Below are 20,299 nucleotides of genomic sequence, written 5' to 3'. Positions count from 1 at the left end.
TTTCCAATAGAGTTTATCGCGTCGCCTCGGTCTCTTTGTAGCGCATGCGCGGTGAATGCTTGCTTTTAGGGAGATTTTACACCGAAATGTGACATGTGGCATGTGTAGCTTAAGGATTTCACCAATCGAAGGCAGCCTAGTGCGACCTGTCACGTCTCTATGGTCTGAAACGTTGCTGTTGATTGGCTCGATACCAAGTGGTGTCGCGCGAGCACCTGAGAATTCACACCGGAGTGGCAAGCTACAAGGGCCCCTTCAGTCTAAAGGAGAATTCTACCAAAGCGACAGGCGACACGATGTGGTGCTGGAGGATTTCACCAATGCAGCCTTGTGCGGTCTGTCTTGCAGCTAAGGCAGGTGTAAATGTTGGCTTGCTCATTCCGACGCGACACGAATCGCGTGTACATTAGATCTGAAAACTCTATTATTTGAGGAGACAAGCGACACGAGCCCCTTCAGTCTGACGCAAAAAAATTAACCGTGCATGCGACACGATGGACTGTATTAAGAAAACGGCCCAGTCCGAGCGACACGTGCAGCTGGCGTGTCGCTTCGGTTTAAAAAATTGCATTCATTTCTGAGAGTCGGTTGCCAAGAGACACTTATCGTTTGTCACCTATCGCTTCGGTCTGAATGCTTCCATCGAATAAACGGGCTCCTGTCTTTTGTCGCCTATCGAGTGTCGCGTATCGCCTGATGTTTCGGTCCGAAATCTACCTATAATCTCGACTTAGGCTTACTTATTGAGGTGGCGTAAATGTTATTAAATCGTGTTAAACCTTTGTACATAGCTCATATTTTTATATAATAATGTTTTGTGATGCATTTACGAGAGTAGGAGTGATAATGCAACTCCTATTTTGATTCTATTGTTATTTCATTAAACTCTTTCTGGTATACTAACGTAGCATTACATATGGCAAATGAACACTTCCCAGTACTTAAAAGGTCTAGATGTTGTTTTTTCGTCAAAACTAGCTACTAAGAACTTCGTGTTATTGTTTCTGACGATTTAAACATAAAGAAACATAACAATCAGCCTTAATTTTCCCGACGAAATTCCCTCTCGCTGAATGTTAACAAATAGACGCAACAGCCGTGTGGAACATCCCAACATGGCGGCCGCCGCAAGCTATTTTGGCTTCAGCTGACGTCACACACGCTCTCTCTATACCTTCTATACTCTAAGATGGTGACAGTTTCGCACCAGGTGTGCATTTCTTTCAATATCGTAGGAATGGGCAATGCTACTAAAAAAAATAACCCCGACTGTACAAGAGAGTATGAATTTTTTCCCCATATTGCAAGTGGAAGCTGTTTCTCAAGTTGATTTAAACTATTGTCGTTTCCACATCGTGAAGGCACAATGGCTCTTATGGAGAAACCGCGCGGTGTTGCCATTTAAGGTGCGCTAGCTCTTATCGCCGGCCGGGATTACCGCTCTTGCTTCCTTTCACAATAAACATGTTGTATGTATTGTATATTGTTACAGTTGTTGTTACATTTGTTATAGTTGTTAATTTTCCATGATTATTATTATTATTATGAACCGGAGTTAACAAAGTATGGGGAGACGCTTATGAAATGCAAGCATAATTAATCTATTTCATAAATTAACATTCATTTATCTAATGTGTTAATACAGTAATACAGTTTTTAACGCAAATGTTATATAATAAGTGTTACCTTAATCGGACAGTTGTTCAACACCCTCCATCGGTGAGTCTTCGGACTGTTCACTGCTGCCGTCATCAGAACTTGTCTCGTCACTGCTGGAAGAACTGCTCTTTAACCTAACGATTAGAGGTTGAATGTCATCCTGCAGTTGATCCGCTTTCCACATATTATTTTCAACCCCTTCGACGTGCCTACAGTAATTACACCATTGCTCCTGGGTGACTGATTCAAATGCGCTGTCTATCAAACGTTCAATTTCCTTCACCTTAAAACTAATGTTATGTCGTCCAACATGTCCTTTTATCTGACTCCAAACCATTTCAATTGGATTAATTTCACAATGGTATGGAGGCAACCTACAAACAACTGCCCCATGCTCTTCTGCAATCGAGTCCACAATACAGGGTGATTCTTTATGTAGTTTACAACTTCAATAATTTATAATTATTTATTGGAACCACATACAGACTTGGTTTATATGTCATTATGCAGCAAAACACTTCAAGTTTTTTTATTAGAAATCTGTTATGGTTCAATGTGTGCACCGTTGGTCATCCTGGACACATTTCAACGAAAGTCAATTTCCTGCCAAACATTAACCAGCATTTCAGGGGTAACATTAGCGATGGCTGTTGTGATGCAATCTTGAAGTTCATGAAGATTATGAGGTGGGGGAGGGGTGTACACCCTATCTTCCACAAACCCCCACAAAAAAGTCGAGTGGAGTGTAATCTGGAGACCAGGCAATTGGTCTACCACGACCTATCCACTTGTCTGGGAAACGATGATCAAAGAATTCCCTTATCTCTGTCAGGTAGTGCGGCGGGGCGCCATTTTGTTGCCACCATATGCGCCCATCATGGTCATCTTCATCCAACTGTGGAAGAAGGAAGTTCTGGAGCATATCTTCGAACCAGAACATACACTTAGCTCTTTCCGCACCAGTGAAAGTCGCCATTTTGAACGATAGACCGGTGGTGCCGCATGTGATCAACTCCGCAACTACACACTACGTGAGTCAAAACTTGAAGTGTTTTGCTGCATTATGACATATAAACCAAGTCTGTATGTGGTTCCAATAAATAATTATAAATTATTGAAGTTGTAAACTACATAAAGAATCACCCTGTATTAACATTGAATCTCTCTCGCACAGAATTTACAATACTCAGTAATTCTCTTTTAAGAGAATCGTCAGAATAGGGTACATTTTTTGACGTTAGCCATGACTTAATATCTTCCTTATGGTTTTTTGAGGTGGGAATACTTTATTTTTTCCTACAGTGATAGGATGCAGTGTCCATAACAATTACTGTTCCTGGTTCAATGTTAGGTAATAGTTGATGTTTGAACCACTGTTCAAACCTAACACTGTCCATTTCGTCATGGTAGTCGGCAGAATTTTTTTGTTGTTTCGCTCCCTGTACAAACCCCATCTTACCACCGGCGTGCAACAAAACAAACCGTGGCCCCCGAGCGGTAGGGCCCTTCAGACCTGTAGACAACCCGGCCAGAAAAGCATCCTTGGGTGTTGCTATTGTTTTGTCCTTCCAAACTTTAGACAAAGTATGCCCTACATTTACCCAACTTTCATCTAAGTAAACAATGTTCCGTCCCTCATTCCTAAATTGTCTCATTTTTCGTAAATATGAATGTCACCAAAGTATAATATCGTTTCTTTCAATCAATAAAACCTTATTTCCTCGCTTTTCGAATTCAAACCCCATTTCTTGCAGCAAACGGTAGAAAGTCGAATATGTAAAATTTGGCAAATCTTTATCGTCGTTAACTTCCTTCATCACAGACTGAATTGTTGCGGGAACATTTCTAAACAGAAATGCATGAAATTTGCGTCTTATGGCACTGCGAATGAAATCATTATATTTCACTTCCCTGCTCGATTTGTATTTTAGTCCAGTTACTCTTTCTTTCCGGGGTGTAACGATTGAGCCTTCCTTACTTTCATTTCTTAATCTAAAGAATGTACGCCTACTGACACCAGCCACCTCACAAAGTTCACTAACAATGAACGATTGACTACGTCCAGGGTTCTTTTCCTTTAAATATTCGAACATTCTTAAAATAGTTTTTCTCTCCCTACTTCTAATTCTCTCACCCTTTTTCCTGCGATCCATTGTGATGACTGAAGACTTACAGATTAGGACGCTATTAATCACTTCATGAACCACTTGTAAAAATCACCGAAATGTCGACACACAGCACTTCACCAGACCAGCAAGAGTGTTAAAACGTCACTGAACTGTTGATGACGTACGAACTCATAACACCTGAGTGTGACTAAGACTCAAGCCAGCGCGTCGCCTTACTTCGCGCCGACTTGAAAACAAACTGCATTTACAGGAAGTAATGCCTCTGGGGACCTTTGAGTGGGGACAAAAAATAATTTCATTATTATCTTTACAACTTTGTCGCTGAGAGTTTTTACGTAGACTTATGAAACGAAATTTGGCCAGAGGCGACATTTTCCACTGCGCCAATAAAAAATCCGCACATTTTATTCGACAATTTATTTTTTTAAGGACATATTTTTAAAAATATTGCCAAATTTTCAGCACCACCATGAGCAGTGACAACTGCATAGTAGTGTCCACTATAATAATGCGTCTACTATTGTTCTAGAAGCGCTAATGATTCTGATAGATTTTTTAATGACTTGCGTCATGTAAAAACGTTTACTTGGTTAGCTGGGTGTGCTGAGAGAAACAAAATATAGTTTTGCTACACATGTACTATGTTTTGGGCGAAAGACTCCGAATGGCGTAAGGTGTTCTGAGTTGAACAACCTAATTTAAAAAAAAAGCTATAAGAGGCCAGTCTTCCAAACCCTAAACCGCTCCTCCCCACCGACAATTCCCCGCAGCCAGCTGGAGAAAGAGAGGTATGTGCGCTGGATGGGTTTAGGAAGGGGAGAAAATGTAGCATTATGCTTATGGGAGTATTATTCCACTTGTTCTCTTTGGAATATCAAACTTCCGAATGTGTATAAAAACACATGAACAGAAAGAGGACACATTGAAGATTTTATTTGTCGTCCGAAAAGACGATAAATAAAGCCGTAACTTGTTGAGGTTTTTCTCCCAAAAGGAATTCATGGGATTCTGCAAATTATTCATAATAATATTCAAACATTGTGTCTATAGTGGTTTTCACATCGTGAAGGCACAATGGGCTCTTAAGGGCAATGCTTTTCTTATGGGAATATAAAGCGCGCTATTGCCAAATATGTCGATTTTGAAATTTACTTGAAGTAGAAAAAAAATTAAAGTAAGGTAGAAAATTTTATGTAGAACATAATGGCGAAGATGAAAATTGTTAACTTTATTTCATATTATTTTAAAATAATTAAAATGCAAGTTTTCATTGAAACCAAATTTTGAACATCTTTTCTATTCAAAACGTTAAATCATGCCGTAAAATCGAAAGATTTGTTACAAAAAAAATCGACACTACTATGCAGTTGTCACTGCTCATGGTGGTGCTGAAAATTTGGCAATATTTTTAAAAATATGTCCTTAAAAAAATAAATTGTCGAATAAAATGTGCGGATTTTTTATTGGCGCAGTGGAAAATGTCTAACTAGTTATGATCTAACTATTGATTGATTTGATTTATTTTACTTCTTTTTTCTGCCACTTTTGGCTAATCCCGAAGATGAATATTATAAGTGATATTTAAAGTTGAAGGGACACTTACAAAAAATACCCATGCTAACCACTCCGCCAGAGAGGTCGTCGGGTGATCCACCTATAGTACACTCTACTGACGTAACAGTGCAGATTAGTAATTCAGACTACTGTCTGATATACATCACGTTGCGACATACAAAACGCGATAAACATTTTAAAATTATTCCGTCCAGAGATCATTCGATGTTAAGAGTTTTGCAACGAACGCTAAACATTTCCATTGACAAAATATAAAGGATTTAGACAGTAACGAACAAATAAACTTTCATAATGATACATTAAATTTGCGGGTTAAGTGGTAGCGCAGCCATAGGCTGAACTTCACTCATGAATAAAAAAATTCGAACCTTTCATACCACGAGGACTGAAAACTCTGAGGAGAACTGTGTCTTTTTTTACTTTTTAAGGCACATCGCTGTTCGTGCGATAAATTATACAAAGAAGTTATATACATTCGAGTTTGGTAAAGTTGCGTGAGTCATATTGCGTATTAGCATCACAGAGCACGAACGCGAAGAACCAGATAGGTTTTTCGTCTGCATCGGAAAGCAGGAAGGGTCACATGAGCCCTACAACCAATAAGGTGCTCCGTACGCGAGCGTACAAGGGAGCCTGTATTCCTTGCGAGAGAGCATTTCGCGCGTACTGTAGAGATCCAAGCTGTCCCTCCAGGCAGGCAGAGTCCTGTACACCAAACCTCCCCGATGTCCGGCCAGCAAAGGCATTAAAAAAATGCTATAACAAGAGCTGTTTAGTGGAGCATTGTAGGCGTACCGAGATAAATAGCTCAAACACATATATAATCAGTAATGTTTTACTTTTATTTACAGCTTACACGCATTATTTACCCATTTCAAATCTTGGAACGCCGGGCGTACTGGCGTTCAATAACGCTACGCCACTGCAGAAAAGCGAAGTAAAATGAACCCAATCAATCAATCAAAGGAATACTCTGACCGAGCGCGTTAGGTGGTAGAGTTCGTTCAACCCAGGGTGTTCCTTTGTGTGATCTTCCGTCATCATCCTTATCATCGAGATTATCCTAAGGAAGCAGAAAAGTGACGAAAAATAAGAAAAAGTAGTAGATAATATTGATTGATTGATTTGATTTATTTTACTTCGCCTTTTGTGCCACTTTTGGCTAATTTGCGAAGATGGGGATGAGTGATGATATGATGAAATTGATGAATGGACACTCACAAACATCCATGCCCTGGCAGGGATTCGAACCCGGGACCCCTTGCGTCTTAGCGCGATGTGCTAACCACTCCGCCACGGGTGCCGGCAGTAGTCGATAATACTCGAATCCAGTATACCAAAATACTCTTGTGAAATTAAACGGAAACAGGAAAGCAAGGAGCATGAAGAAATGTATGCAACCCTCAACATATTGACGTAATTTGGGTTTCATGCACTTTAGGATAACGAAAGTTGTCAATTTGGTTTTTAAAATATATCGAGAACATCCTGATCGTGTGGAAACTAGATGTCGTCTCTCTCTCTCTCTCTCTCTCTCTCTCTCTCTCTCTCTCTCTCTCTCTTTCTTCTTTTTTGTTTGTCCATGTATAAATTTTGGGTTATATATCAAAACGAAAAAACCTCCGCGGCTTGGCCGGGCCGTCGTTTGATATTCAATGCCTGCCAAGTGTCATTTAATTTGTCAACGTGTGATCAGCTTATCGAGTCTCATTGCCGCTGTCTTTTGGCTTACTAGAGCGGAATCAGCTAGTACGCAATTTCAAGAAGCTTCTCAATCGTATCAACTATGGTTGGTAAACACCAGAATCAAGCCCGGTATATTTGTATTTTTGTTATAGGGTCAATCCATATCAAGTGGTAGCCTACAGAAAAGAAAACATTGGTTGCTTCACCATTTTTTAAGAAAATATATATTTTGCGTGGTGTGAGCCTCATATGTTGACAGTTCAGAACCACTGTTATTTTCGCCATTCGTATGCACAGCGGTAACTTTTATATCTCAGCTCTGGTAAGTCCTAGGTCAAAGAGGCAAAATCTGTTATGTTGAGCACATTATAGGCTCCAGTTATATTTGTGTATAATATTCAAAATATTATTCCATCATAGTAAATTTTAAGATCAAAATTGTGTATCCTAATCGCTCAAAATGTCATTTTCGGATATATTTTTCGGGTGAAGGCAGCTTCTTTAACACTTCATTTTTTATTACCTTTGTACAGTGTCTCTCAAAAGTTTTAGGACAACGACATTTTAAACTAGGCAACCCAATTTACACAAGGTGTTGGTGGGTTGCGTGTAGAGTTAGGCTCAATTTCAGGGTTGCCACATGCACAATAAATATTTATAAAATACGCGAAAGAAATAAAAACAAGTATTAGTGTATAAAAAGTATTAAAAATATCAATATTATATCGCAAGTGACAAAATTCTTTCTGAAAGAAAAATAATAGGTTTTCTAGCATTTCATCGCTGATGAGTCTACAGAAAGGAGAAGAGGTGAGAGAAAACGAGAGGTGACAAATGACAGGAGATAGAGAAAGCGAGAGGAGAAGAGGAAAAGTAGAGGAGAGAAGAAAGATAGGATAGACGAGGAGAGGAGATGTAGTGAGGAGAATGGAAAAATATTCTAGGAGAGATGAGGAAAATGGAGCAAAGAAGAGAAAAGAGAAGGAAAACGAGATGAGAGAAGAGTGGAGAGTAGAGTAAAGGAGAGAAAAAGATAAGAACGAAAAGAAGAGGAGAAAAGTGCGTGGAGTCGGAAATCTAAGACAGGGAAGGAGATACGAGGAGTGGAGATGAGTGGGATGGAGATAAGATGCGAGAAAAGTAGGGAAGGCGATATGAGATAAAAGCAGAGCAGAAGGAGGGGAGAGAAGAAGGAGAAGGAGAAGAGAAGAACAGAAGGGACAGAAGAGAAGAGGTAGTTGCAGAAAATATCGTCTCAGCGTCAAGAATTGATGCATTGGTCAAATTATCGACATGAAACATTCAATAACATTTTGAAATGTATTGGAGAATGTATTAAATCGGTGCGAAATGCCTTTTGGCTTAGTTCAGAGCAAGGTAAAATCTTCCATGTAAGATCTTTGATTTTACCTGCGATTATACCACTAAAAACATGAATGTAATTTTAATATTTATCCAATTTTTGTCCAATTCTCGGTTCGTTGAAATGGAGATTTTGTAATTTAATATTTCCCCTCCCCCCATCGTTAATCCAAAGCGATTCATTCCGTTTCACACGGGGTGAACAATGAACACAATGGGATAGGTCTAAAACTTACGAAAATTTTCTGCCACCGGAAGGGTTTGAACCTACGACCATCAGATTGACAGTCCTGAACGTTAAACACTACACTACAAGCTTTTGCTCCTGAAAGTAAGTAGAAGGAGCTGACCAATGTGAAATGTAGATGCAACTCTCCTCCTACATGTAATGTGCAAACAATACTTGTTTGTAACAAAGAAAACGAAGGTAGTACGACTCGGAGAAAACATTTAATGGAGAATTGCACATCATGAGAACTTTTCATTCGATATTTGCGGAGGTATCCTTGCATTGAACTCGAGTGGGAAAAGGGGTAAAATTAGTATGTCCTGAATTGCCACAAATATAAATAGTTATTTCATTAATATTTGTCAATGTCTTTGAAGCAGTACACAATTATCGTTAAAGTATTATAATTCACGATCTTATACATGAAAATATCCCTTTGAACGTGTGTCAATTCATTTATTTGTTTATTTTTTTTATAAATTCCATTTGCAGAACAATGTAGCTACTATACACTGCTATTACAATTAATGTTACCATGCTCTTGTTTGTAATAAAAGGAGAATTAAAGAAAGAACACCTCCTAAGGAGGATCGAACCTGGGACCACAATCAATGCTTTCAAGAACTCTAACCAATACACTACGCCCTTTGCTTCCCTTGGAGAAACAGTTCTTAATTATTCTGTCGCGTCAATATTGTAAACGTTATCCTGCAAAAAGAAGTTCAATACTCTGATATAGCTCTGTACTTCTAGAATTACTCTATACACATGCATTTGAAAATTAACTCTGAATTCATTTCTTCGTTGTTAGTATATCTAAGCTTGTGAATATATTTTATTTGTAATTTTATAACGGTTACATGAACTTCTAGGAAATAGTTCCTTATAATAACCTCAGGTTGACCAAGTTGCCAATACAAACAAATGGAATACAGATTGTCTTCGAGCTTACATTGTTAAAAAGTAGCGGGTACGCGTATTACTATCCCAGTACTTATTCAATAAGGTTTCTTGGTTGTCAGAAATTATCACTTAAACTATTGCATGTTGAGCTAGTACCCACCTAGCCGCCTCTGATGAAATCTATCATTCTTCAGATTCTCTTTAAAATTCGACTCTGGTCACTCGTAACTATCTGGGTGCATCGACGGACAATGTTTTGCGATAAGAAGCGGCCTTGAATAGCGTGAGTGAGTCACTTTGAACGCGAGCAAGCTACGCTACCAAGGTTGTCTGCCTTTGAAAACCAAGTCATTTTTTTTCACCGTTTCCGAACGCGATTGTAGAAGTATATATTCTCTCAAAAGAGCAAGAAAGGAAATTAGACCAATGTTCTCCCGTCGTTTAAAACCAAATATTATCTATTAAACGAAAAGTTCACGATTGTCAATAAACCTATCTGAGCATAAGGTGGATGTAAATAATAAATTTAATACAAGATTCTCCAAAATTTCTCTCCCACTGTCTACGTCACTAACGTCAGGCAAGTATCGAGGGGGGCATGGGGGCCATGCCCCCCTCGAACCCTGAAATATTTAAATGTGAACCTATCAATAACTACGAAAATAACATCGTCGATTTTAGAAATGTGTAAACATTTCAATTTTGTTCTTACATAAATGAATCTGTTTCTTGCGCAAAAGTCTTCAGGCTGCATATTGGATGGTTTTAGTTTTATAATATAAGGCTAGCAGACGTCCGATTCAAAGATTTAGTCAGGACAGTGCGGTACTTTCAATCCCTGACCCGACTTTTTCGAACTGCAATCGTGATGCGACAATGTCTCTTTGTTATTGTTGTATTCTTAACTCACAATTAGACATGTTCTTTATTGTAATAATAATTCCTAGTACGCAACATTTAATTTATAAATATATTATTTTCTAAACATAGAATTATCATGACTTTTGAATCGCGCTCGCACTATTTGAACTATTTTGTAATATCTGTCTCTCTCTCATATATATATATATATATATATATATATATATATATATATATATATATATATATAAACACACACACACACACACACACACACACACATTAGGGTCTGGCCACTCCCTCAAAGAAATCCTGCGTACTGGCCTGGTTTACGTCAATGACAGAAATGCAAACAATACTTTTATTTATATTTAACCCAATGAAAGGAATGTGGAAGAATTTAAAAGAAATAAGAAAGAGCGGAACTACTGTTGGTCTACTATAAAAATTGTTGTCCTTCGAGGAAGAAAAATAAGAAGGATTTACTCCAGCACCTTAACACAGTGTCCCACGAGTCTCTCTTGACTAATACTGTCAAGTGTGAAGAATAAAATTTTCCGCCTGTTTACGTCTAACGTTGCGCAGATTTGGTAGTTCGCAAACGGTGTAATTATTTCGTGTTACCTTACGCAACAGCAAATACATTTCATAAGACTGTTCTGAACACCAGACTTGCGTCAGTAAACAAGCATTTCGTCTGTTGCAGTATCACAGGAAAAGAATATCGTCCTGCAATGTTCAAGCCTCTAGATATTTTTCATTAATAATGTCTAATCACAATAATAAGTTAGAAGAAATAACTCGCATTTTCACAACTACCAATATTCTCGTTTTTCTTCATAACTTCGAAAATTATTTCTCGAAGATATCTGCTATACTACAAGAAAGCAATCCAAAATTAAAGTAAAAGTTCAACCACATGTATACCAAACTTCATTTACAATATTGGAGAGACAGAATACTTAAAAATTGTTGTTTCAATCGAAAGTAAGGGCGTGATGTAGTGGTTAGAGTTCTTGAAAGCATTGATTGTGGTCCCAGGTTCGATCCTCCTTAGGAGGTGTTCTTTTTTTAATTCTCCTTCTATTACAAACAAGAGCATGGTAACATTAATTGTAATAGCAGTGTATATTAGCTACATTGTTCTGCAAATGGAATTTATAAAAAAAAATAAACAAATAAATAAATTGACACACGTTCAAAGGGATATTTTCATGTATAAGATCGTGAATTATAATACTTTAACGATAATTGTGTACTGCTTCAAAGACATTGACAAATATTAATGAAATAACTATTTATATTTGTGGCAATTCAGGACATACTAATTTTACCCCTTTTCCCACTCGAGTTCAATGCAAGGATACCTCCGCAAATATCGAATGAAAAGTTCTCATGATGTGCAATTCTCCATTAAATGTTTTCTCCGAGTCGTACTACCTTCGTTTTCTTTGTTACAAACAAGTATTGTTTGCACATTACATGTAGGAGGAGAGTTGCATCTACATTTCACATTGGTCAGCTCCTTCTACTTACTTTCAGGAGCAAAAGCTTGTAGTGTAGTGTTTAACGTTCAGGACTGTCAATCTGATGGTCGTAGGTTCAAACCCTTCCGGTGGCAGAAAATTTTCGTAAGTTTTAGACCTATCCCATTGTGTTCATTGTTCACCCCGTGTGAAACGGAATGAATCGCTTTGGATTAACGATGGGGGGAGGGGAAATATTAAATTACAAAATCTCCATTTCAACGAACCGAGAATTGGACAAAAATTGGATAAATATTAAAATTACATTCATGTTTTTAGTGGTATAATCGCAGGTAAAATCAAAGATCTTACATGGAAGATTTTACCTTCTCTTTTCTCTTCTTTTTTTCTCCATTTTCCTCATCTCTCCTAGAATATTTTTCATTCTCCTCACTACATCTCCTCTCCTCGTCTATCCTATCTTTCTTCTCTCCTCTACTTTTCCTCTTCTCCTCTCGCTTTCTCTTTCTCCTGTCATTTGTCACCTCTCGTTTTCTCTCACCTCTTCTCCTTTCTGTAGACTCATCAGCGATGAAATGCTAGAAAACCTATTATTTTTCTTTCAGTAAGAATTTTGTCACTTGCGATATAATATTGATATTTTTAATACTTTTTATACACTAATACTTGTTTTTATTTCTTTCGCGTATTTTATAAATATTTATTGTGCATGTGGCAACCCTGAAATTGAGCCTAACTCTACACGCAACCCACCAACACCTTGTGTAAATTGGGTTGCCTAGTTTAAAATGTCGTTGTCCTAAAACTTTTGAGAGACACTGTACCAATGGTGTATGTCAAAATTATTTGAAGCTTGAGACTGTAAGAAGAACGGTGGCTCAGTGTTGGCCCCTGTGGCGGAGTGGTTAGCACATCGCGCTACGACGCCAGGGGTCCCCGGGTTCGAATCCCGGCTAGGACATGGATGTTTGTGATTGTCTGTCCTGGAAAGTCCTGAAATAGAAATTTGAGTGAAATGATATGAGTGCATGTAGTGTGATGGGGGAAGCTTCCGCTTAGGAGCTTTCCTTTTAAATAATAAAAAAAAGTCGGTAATGCGTCTGACTACCATGCTAAAGGTCCCGGGTTCGATCCCCGGCCGGTTCAAATCCGGGAACTTTTCTAACGTTGGAAGCGGTCCCGGCGCGCACCCAGCGTCGAATAACATGGGTACCTGGGAGAAACCCTGGGGGGTAAAGGCGGTCAGGGGCGTGATGTTGATCACATCACCCCCACTCAGACCGGATGAAGAAAGTGTGGGGCGTTACCCCCACACCCCCTATACGCCTTCATGACGTGGTGCCAAGCAAAGGGGAGCACTTTACCTTTTTTTTACTTTAATATTTTCTTTTCTACAGGGTCATAAACATGCTCTTTTTGATAAACAATTCCATGTTCAGGGTTAAATATCTCTGGTGGGAAGTTGTTTAAAAATCTGAAATTTGTACGTAATACAGTACTCTATGATAAGTAACTTCAATAAAGATTTTGAGTTTGAGATTCAATTGGTTTAAGAGATATGGAGATGCAAAACTCATGAAAAATTCAATAATTCGCATTAAATAAGGTATGCCTAATTTCATTCTTATTAACTAACATATTTTGTGATAAAATATTGCAAACTGTAATTTGGAATGTAAATGAACAACACTACAATACTGAAATGGATCTGCAATAAAGTATATATACGAGGGCGTGCTGAAAAGTAATGCATCCTATTTTTTTGTTACTGTGTAAAGGCATTTTGGATTTTGAGCAACTATGCATTGTACTTATCAGACTTTCCCGCTTCTCTATTGAAGGTTTCAAACGTCTATTGCCAGGGGGTGCTGTACTATAGAGAGGAAAATGGCAGCACGTAACCATGCAATGTCGGTGGAGCGCCTGAAGTACTTTGCGGTGATCGAGTTTCTAACCGCAGAAAATGTGCCCCCAATTGGTATCATCTGAAAATTATTTTTTTGTGGGGATGGATGTGTAGACATCAGTACTGTGCGACGTTGGGCTGTTCATGCTCGTAATGAAAACAGCAGCTCAAGAATTCTCAACGTATGTGACAGGACGGGGTGGAAGACCGCGTTTTGCGACTGATGGAGGTTATAGGAATTGTGTCGAAGAATTCATTAGAGAGAACCGTCTTATAACCCAGGCAGAGCTTGAATTCAATTGTGGCATATCACGGGAGCGAGTGTAGGCGATAATCGCAGATCTGGGATACCGAAAACTTCGTGCACGGTAAGTGCGTCGGAAGCTCACTCCTGACATGAAAGACAAGAGATTGGACATTAGCCAACAGTTGCTTCACTGAATATGATGCGTTCCAAAGCTTAAAGATCACTTAATAAGAGTCACATACGTTGAGAATTCTTCAGTTGGGGTTTTCATCACGAAGCATGAACAGCCCAACGTCGCACAGTACTGACGTCTACACATCCATCCGCATAAAAAGCCTTAATTTTCAGATGAATGTCAATTGGGGTTACAAACTCGATCATCGCACAGTGACTCTGTCCGAAAGGTACAAAGTACAGACTTGAAGTATGGTCTTGACGGAAGTGACGTCACCTAGTACAGTTCTAAAGCGTCAAGAGAAGAATCACGCAAGTGTACCGCTCGCAGTACAGATGATTGCTGACTAGGTCAAGTGATTTTCGCACTCGTTGTTCATTTGTTTAAATTCACGGAGGTAGAAAGCCCGCAACACAGGTTAAATATACGTTATGGGCCAGCAAGTTGTTGGTTAAAGTTCTTCTAATATGTGGAAATGTATGTGTACGAAGATTTGAAATTGCTATGTGATTTCTATGGTTAAAAACAAGTGTTTAAAATGTGGGGAAAACAACGAGTCCTCAATTTTATCTACTGATCGTATTTGGCGCTGCAGTCGAAGTGCAATTCGAAAGACATTCACTTCCAGTCCATGACTTGAAGAGCGAACTCCAAGACCATACTCGGAGGATGCTCGCTTCAAGTACGCTCTTGCACCTTTCGGACACGGTCAGTGCTTCAGAATCTCCACCCACATTGCATGGTTACGTGCTGCTATTTTCCTCTCTATAGTACAGAACCCCCTGGCGATAGAAGTTTGAAACCTTGAATAGGGAAGCGGGAAAATCTGATAAGTACAATGCAAGGTTGCTCAAAATCCAAAATGCGTTTACACAGTAACAAAAAATAGAATGCCATTACTTTTCAGCTCGCCCTCGTATATATACTTTATTGCAGATCCATTTCAGGATTGTAATGTTTTTCATTTACATTCCAAATTACAGTTTGCAGAATTTTATCACAAAGTATGTTAGTTAATAAGAAATGAAATTAGGCATACCTTATTTAATGCGAATTATTGATTTTTTCATGAGTTTTGCATCTCCGTATCTCTTAAACCAATTGAATCTCAAACTCAAAATTTTTACTGAAGTTAGTTATCATAGAGTACTGTATTGCGAACAAATTTCAGATTTTTAAAACTTCCCACCAGAGATATCAACCCTGAACATGGAATTGTTTATCAAAAAGAGCATGTTTATGACCCTGTAGAAAAAAAAATGTTTAAAGTCTCAAGCTTCAAATAGTTTTGACATTATACACTATTGGTACTTAGGTTGTAAAAAACAAATTGAGATGCCTTCCCTCGAAAAAAATATATCCGAAAATGACATTTTGAGCGATTAGGATACACAATGTTGACCTTAAAATTTACTATGAAGGAATAATATTTTGAATATTATACACAAATATAATTGTAGCCTATAATGTGCTCAACATCACAGATTTTGTCTCTTTGTCCTAGGACTTACCACAGCTGAGATATAAAAGTTACCGCTGTGCTTACGAATGGCGAAAATAACAGTGGTTCTGAACTGTCAACATATGAGGCTCACACCACACAAAATATATATATTTTTTAAAAAATGGTCAAGCAACCAGACTTGTACCACTTTATATGGATTGACCCTATACAGCAACCACTATATGCCTCCACCTGGTATCGAACCCGGGACCCTATGATTTCAAGGCGACAACGTTACCACTACGCTATCGGGGAGGCAAGGAGTCACTTGATAATTTCCCCTTTTCCAGTACAATATTATATTAGATGACATGCATACATTCCCTTCCCTAGGGAGGCAGAAGTCCACTGGATTTTTTTTCAGGACGGTTTGGAATTGTAAAGGTGGATAGTGCATCGCAGCTTTCTAGGGGGGCGGCATACACAATAATATATTCATAATATATTTCGTATATTAAAAACTTTCCTCCTTTCAGCCCCCGCCCCCACCCTCAGCGAACGCCAGTGCATAAGTCCAAAATTATTTTTTTATTTACTCTTCACTTGCACTCTTTCAGTACCGTTCAGATTTTTTCCACTTCGCTTTCCATTTCGATATGATAAACATATAAAGAATAGTTACAGGTATGTACCTGTTTCCTATCAAATTGTGATAAGATACTTACGTAAGTTGTTTAGTGAAAGCTCTGTCTGTGAAATTCCGTTCCATTTTCAAAAGGATCTGAAGCTTTCAGAAGAAGTAGCACTTGGGAGTCCGATAACTCCTACCTTGCACTCTACCATCACGTCACCAAATCGCTTCCTTGACTGGAATAGGAAACTATGTGCAAGGGTTGCCAGTACAATATGAATATTAAACACCAAAAAAGTTATCCATTTGTTCAACAGGTTATTTATAAGTGTACTATTAATAGATGTGTTTTGCGTAATTTCTTTTTCTATCCCTTTGCATTAAATTGGTTTCTTGTTGTTGTTTTTTTTCGAGTTTGATAACTCATTTTTATAGCACGTATTTTGCATCACTAAAAATGCCTTTTTTTTTTTTTTTGCTTATTTCCGATTTCATTCGCGACTATGGCTCCCTGGAAATTGTCATCTTTCATTTCAAATTAGAAGAAAACGAGAAAAAAAGCTTATTATGATTATACGTAGTTTAGTTAATTAGTATTTGATCAGTACTATCTATTATGAAAGTAAAAAATATTTGGCGATAAAATTGAGCATAAAATGCATGAACCAGATCAGAACTTCATGCTTCCATATTACACTACTTAATCCACGTACTAAACGGATCCATGTGATTTCACAATTCAAAATATAAGATTTTGATGTAAGAGGTTACCAAACGTAAACTTTAAGATTAAAATTTATTCCCTAGTTTCAAAGATTTTTGGATTCTAGTATAGAAATAACAGATTAAATGCCTTTTTTCTTCAACAAGGTGTGTAAAAGCACAGACAAGTTACTTATCTGTGGTAAAAGTAAATAACAAAATTAAATACCTAGAGGTAATTAAAATACATAGATGTATTTCAGTATATATTTTTAAAAGAAACAAAAATAAAGAAAACACGGATTTTCATTCGTGTAGTGGTTTCTGGAGTATAAGTCTCTCCCAAGGTTTCAATAATAATACTCAAGTGGCAAAAATACGATTGTTTATTATTAGTTTATAATAATAATAATAATTATTACTATCACTCACAGTCTGACCACCTCTACAAAAGTGTCATGTTCTTGTTTAAGTTAGGCCTCGTAGATGGGTCGTCGCCTTGTAATCAAGGGGTCCCGGGTTAGATTCCCGGCGGGGGCACATTGCACAGTGGTTTGGATCCCACTTTAAACTGTAAGTTTAGTCCCGATTAGCCTATATGTGCATAAAGTGTACTTAAAACAATAACCTCTTGTTTAAGTTGAAATGAAAACGGAGAATCACCAGTTTTCAAAATTGCAAAAGATGTCGGATCTTGCAGATTCATACTTTCTTCTTCTTTCCTGCAGCGAGTTCGTAGGAGTCTCACTTGTTTTGTTATGTGTACGAAAAAACGAAGTGAGTACGGTTAGGCTAACTCGGTCGAGATATCATGTTATTCCGGAGTTTTCAAGCTGCGTAATGCCTAAGGGCGAAGAGTTTAGACAGCAAGTGGAAAACAGAGTTGCAAGGAGAGTGCTTCTTGAGTAATCTTCCCGATGGTCAAGCATGGATGATATCAGAGGGACGTCACTCCCTAACCTACCCATCAATTCTTTCTGGCCCCTTTACTGTGTTCAAGCAGTCGCTCCCAAATTCGTGGTTCAGAGTCGTCATCGCGAGTAACCCAAAAAAAATTAGCAGAAATGCGGCATAAAATAAGTAAAATGAAACACAGCACAAACTATTCAAATCGGTAAGTGTGCAACTGTAAAAGAGAATTGAGAATAGTTCATGTTCAATGCCTATTTTGGTGCCTTTTTTCATTTTCTTCGTTTGTCGCGCTAGGAAAATTATGCCTATGGTCGCGCACGGTGTCAGAGGTCGGGTTCTTAAAATATGTTCAATTAATGGTATGAGACGCCAAACCCTCAATTATTACCATTAGATCTTTTCTTGCAACAATTGAGATTCTCGAAAACTATAAAAATTGAAATTCTATAAAAGTATAAAAAAGGCGCTCTTCGTTAGTCGGGTACGAAACGGCAGACCGGATTTTCAGTAAAAACTAGATACGCCTATAGTCGCGCATGGACTCAGAGGGCAAGGCGCTTCAATGAACCCCTCCCATCGGCTCGAAAATCTGACTAACACTGAAAACAAAATTGTGATGTAAAAAGAGGAAGGTCAGAAATTCAGCTAGACAGAGAGAGGGTGTTGACAAAACAACCATTGATAAATTACGACGTTAAATCCACACACCCGGAATTAGAGACCGTGCGCAACCAACGCAGGGTTAAATGCATATTTTAACGCCTATTAGACATATTTATTGCCTATAAATTCGTTTCCTATTGCACGTTAACACTCATTGTGTTTCCTCTCTAATTTGCATTTTAAAATATTTTTGGAAATAGCACCCTGTAATGCAATCAACACATGCACTAATCAATATAATTAGCTACGCTACATGCTGGAGTAAACCATGGCACCTTTTATTTCATGTTGGTTTCTTGTCATTGATTATAATTTAGTCGAAAATCTTGTAAGTACTGGCAACGCTGCTAGTAATCGTTCACGGAATTGAGCGCAACTCTTGTTGCCATGGTTATTCAAAGCTAGAGTCGCACAGCTTGGTACGACCTTTGGGTCGTATGTGGGTGAGATTGTACAGTTCCCACCGAAAAGTCTCCTTGCAAATGCACGATATGCACCGACGGAGGTAAAATTACAAAAGAGACAAAACTGATTTGTAACGTTACTCGCAAAATAGGTTGTAGTGTCATTGAACCATGGAAAAGCTATATCGATCGATTCATATAACTTTCCATGTCAGTTATAGCGTGATCGTAAAGTATTGCAACACAAAAGTTTGGAAATTCTCATGAACCATTACAATTTACGTGCTTCCAAATTCGATTAGACATTAAACGTACCTGTTGTTTAAGAAACACTTAAAATGTTAATAAGCAAATGCACTGGAGGAGGTGAAGAGAGACAACACAATTTATTGAAGCTGAAAGAATCTGAAAGCGTGTTTCCAAATTGAAACGTTAAGAAAATTGGATCTACTTTTTGCAACACAATGAAATGTAATTTTTGGATAATGGAAACAAAATAAGAAATTTTAAGAAAGAAACAACTTATTATACTTTTGGTATTACAGTTGGCTGCATTAATTGAAATGCATTGTTTATTATTTTTCTTTGTAATTGTAATTGTGTATTTTATATTTTTCTAGAACTTTATCTGTTCGTTTTGGAGAGTGCAATCCAAGAACTTGAACCATTCTAAATGCGAATAGGTCACCAGACTATGCAAATTAGATAAACCACGAAATTCCGCACTTTTTCCGTTCCGATTCGCGATTACTGCCTATTCCAGTTGTATATATTGCTTTCTTATGTCATTTTTCCTCTCTCATTTCGCTATTCATAGTTAGGTCCCAGTTTATTCCTTTTTGCTTTTGTAGTTGAGCCTCTAATCAAAAATTTTCGGGTACGAAATCTTGAGCCCAATACTCGCTTTATTATTTTCTTCTTTATTATAATGTTGGTTTCGCATTTATTACCCTTTCCAGTTATTTCTTGCAGGGGTGCCCATCCCCCCCCCCAAGGCCAATGGCGCATCCCCCCAAAATCATGCCATGCGTCTCCCCTCCCAAATCATATGTTTTACGCTCTCAAACCATATCGTAAACCCCACAAAGTATTTAATTACGACAGCGTGTCTACCGAAAGTAACTTTTTCCTTAGCTTTTTGTCACAAATGTTGCACCTGCTTTAAATTAAGCAGTACACCAACACTAAGCATTATATTTTAAGAAGTGATGGTATTAATGAATATCAAGAATATCTTGTAATGCAGATTCGCCTTAGTAAAACGCCAAACACGCATTCTTGTAAAACATAACTTGCGAGCGAAGCGAGCAAGAAAATTTTTACA

The 20,299-nt window shown here is 38.0% G+C and overlaps 1 protein-coding gene across 1 annotated transcript in view; it reads right to left on the bottom strand.

Annotated features, from left to right (window-relative positions):
• Positions 1–16,498, bottom strand: part of LOC145987879 (tubulin monoglycylase TTLL3-like) — a 47,094-nt gene extending 30,596 nt beyond the window's left edge. Inside the window, exon 1 of the mRNA XM_083122664.1 lies at positions 16,389–16,498. The gene's annotated coding sequence lies outside the window, so the exon portion shown is untranslated. The remainder of the gene's footprint in view (positions 1–16,388) is intronic.
• Positions 16,499–20,299: the final 3,801 nt, after the last annotated feature.

Source organism: Lepisma saccharinum, chromosome 5, assembly GCF_977018435.1.
Source record: "Lepisma saccharinum chromosome 5, izLepSacc3.1, whole genome shotgun sequence".
Lineage (NCBI taxonomy): Eukaryota > Metazoa > Arthropoda > Insecta > Zygentoma > Lepismatidae > Lepisma > Lepisma saccharinum.
The sequence above is the reverse complement of the archived record's forward strand: the minus strand, read 5'-3'. Positions and strand labels throughout refer to the sequence as shown.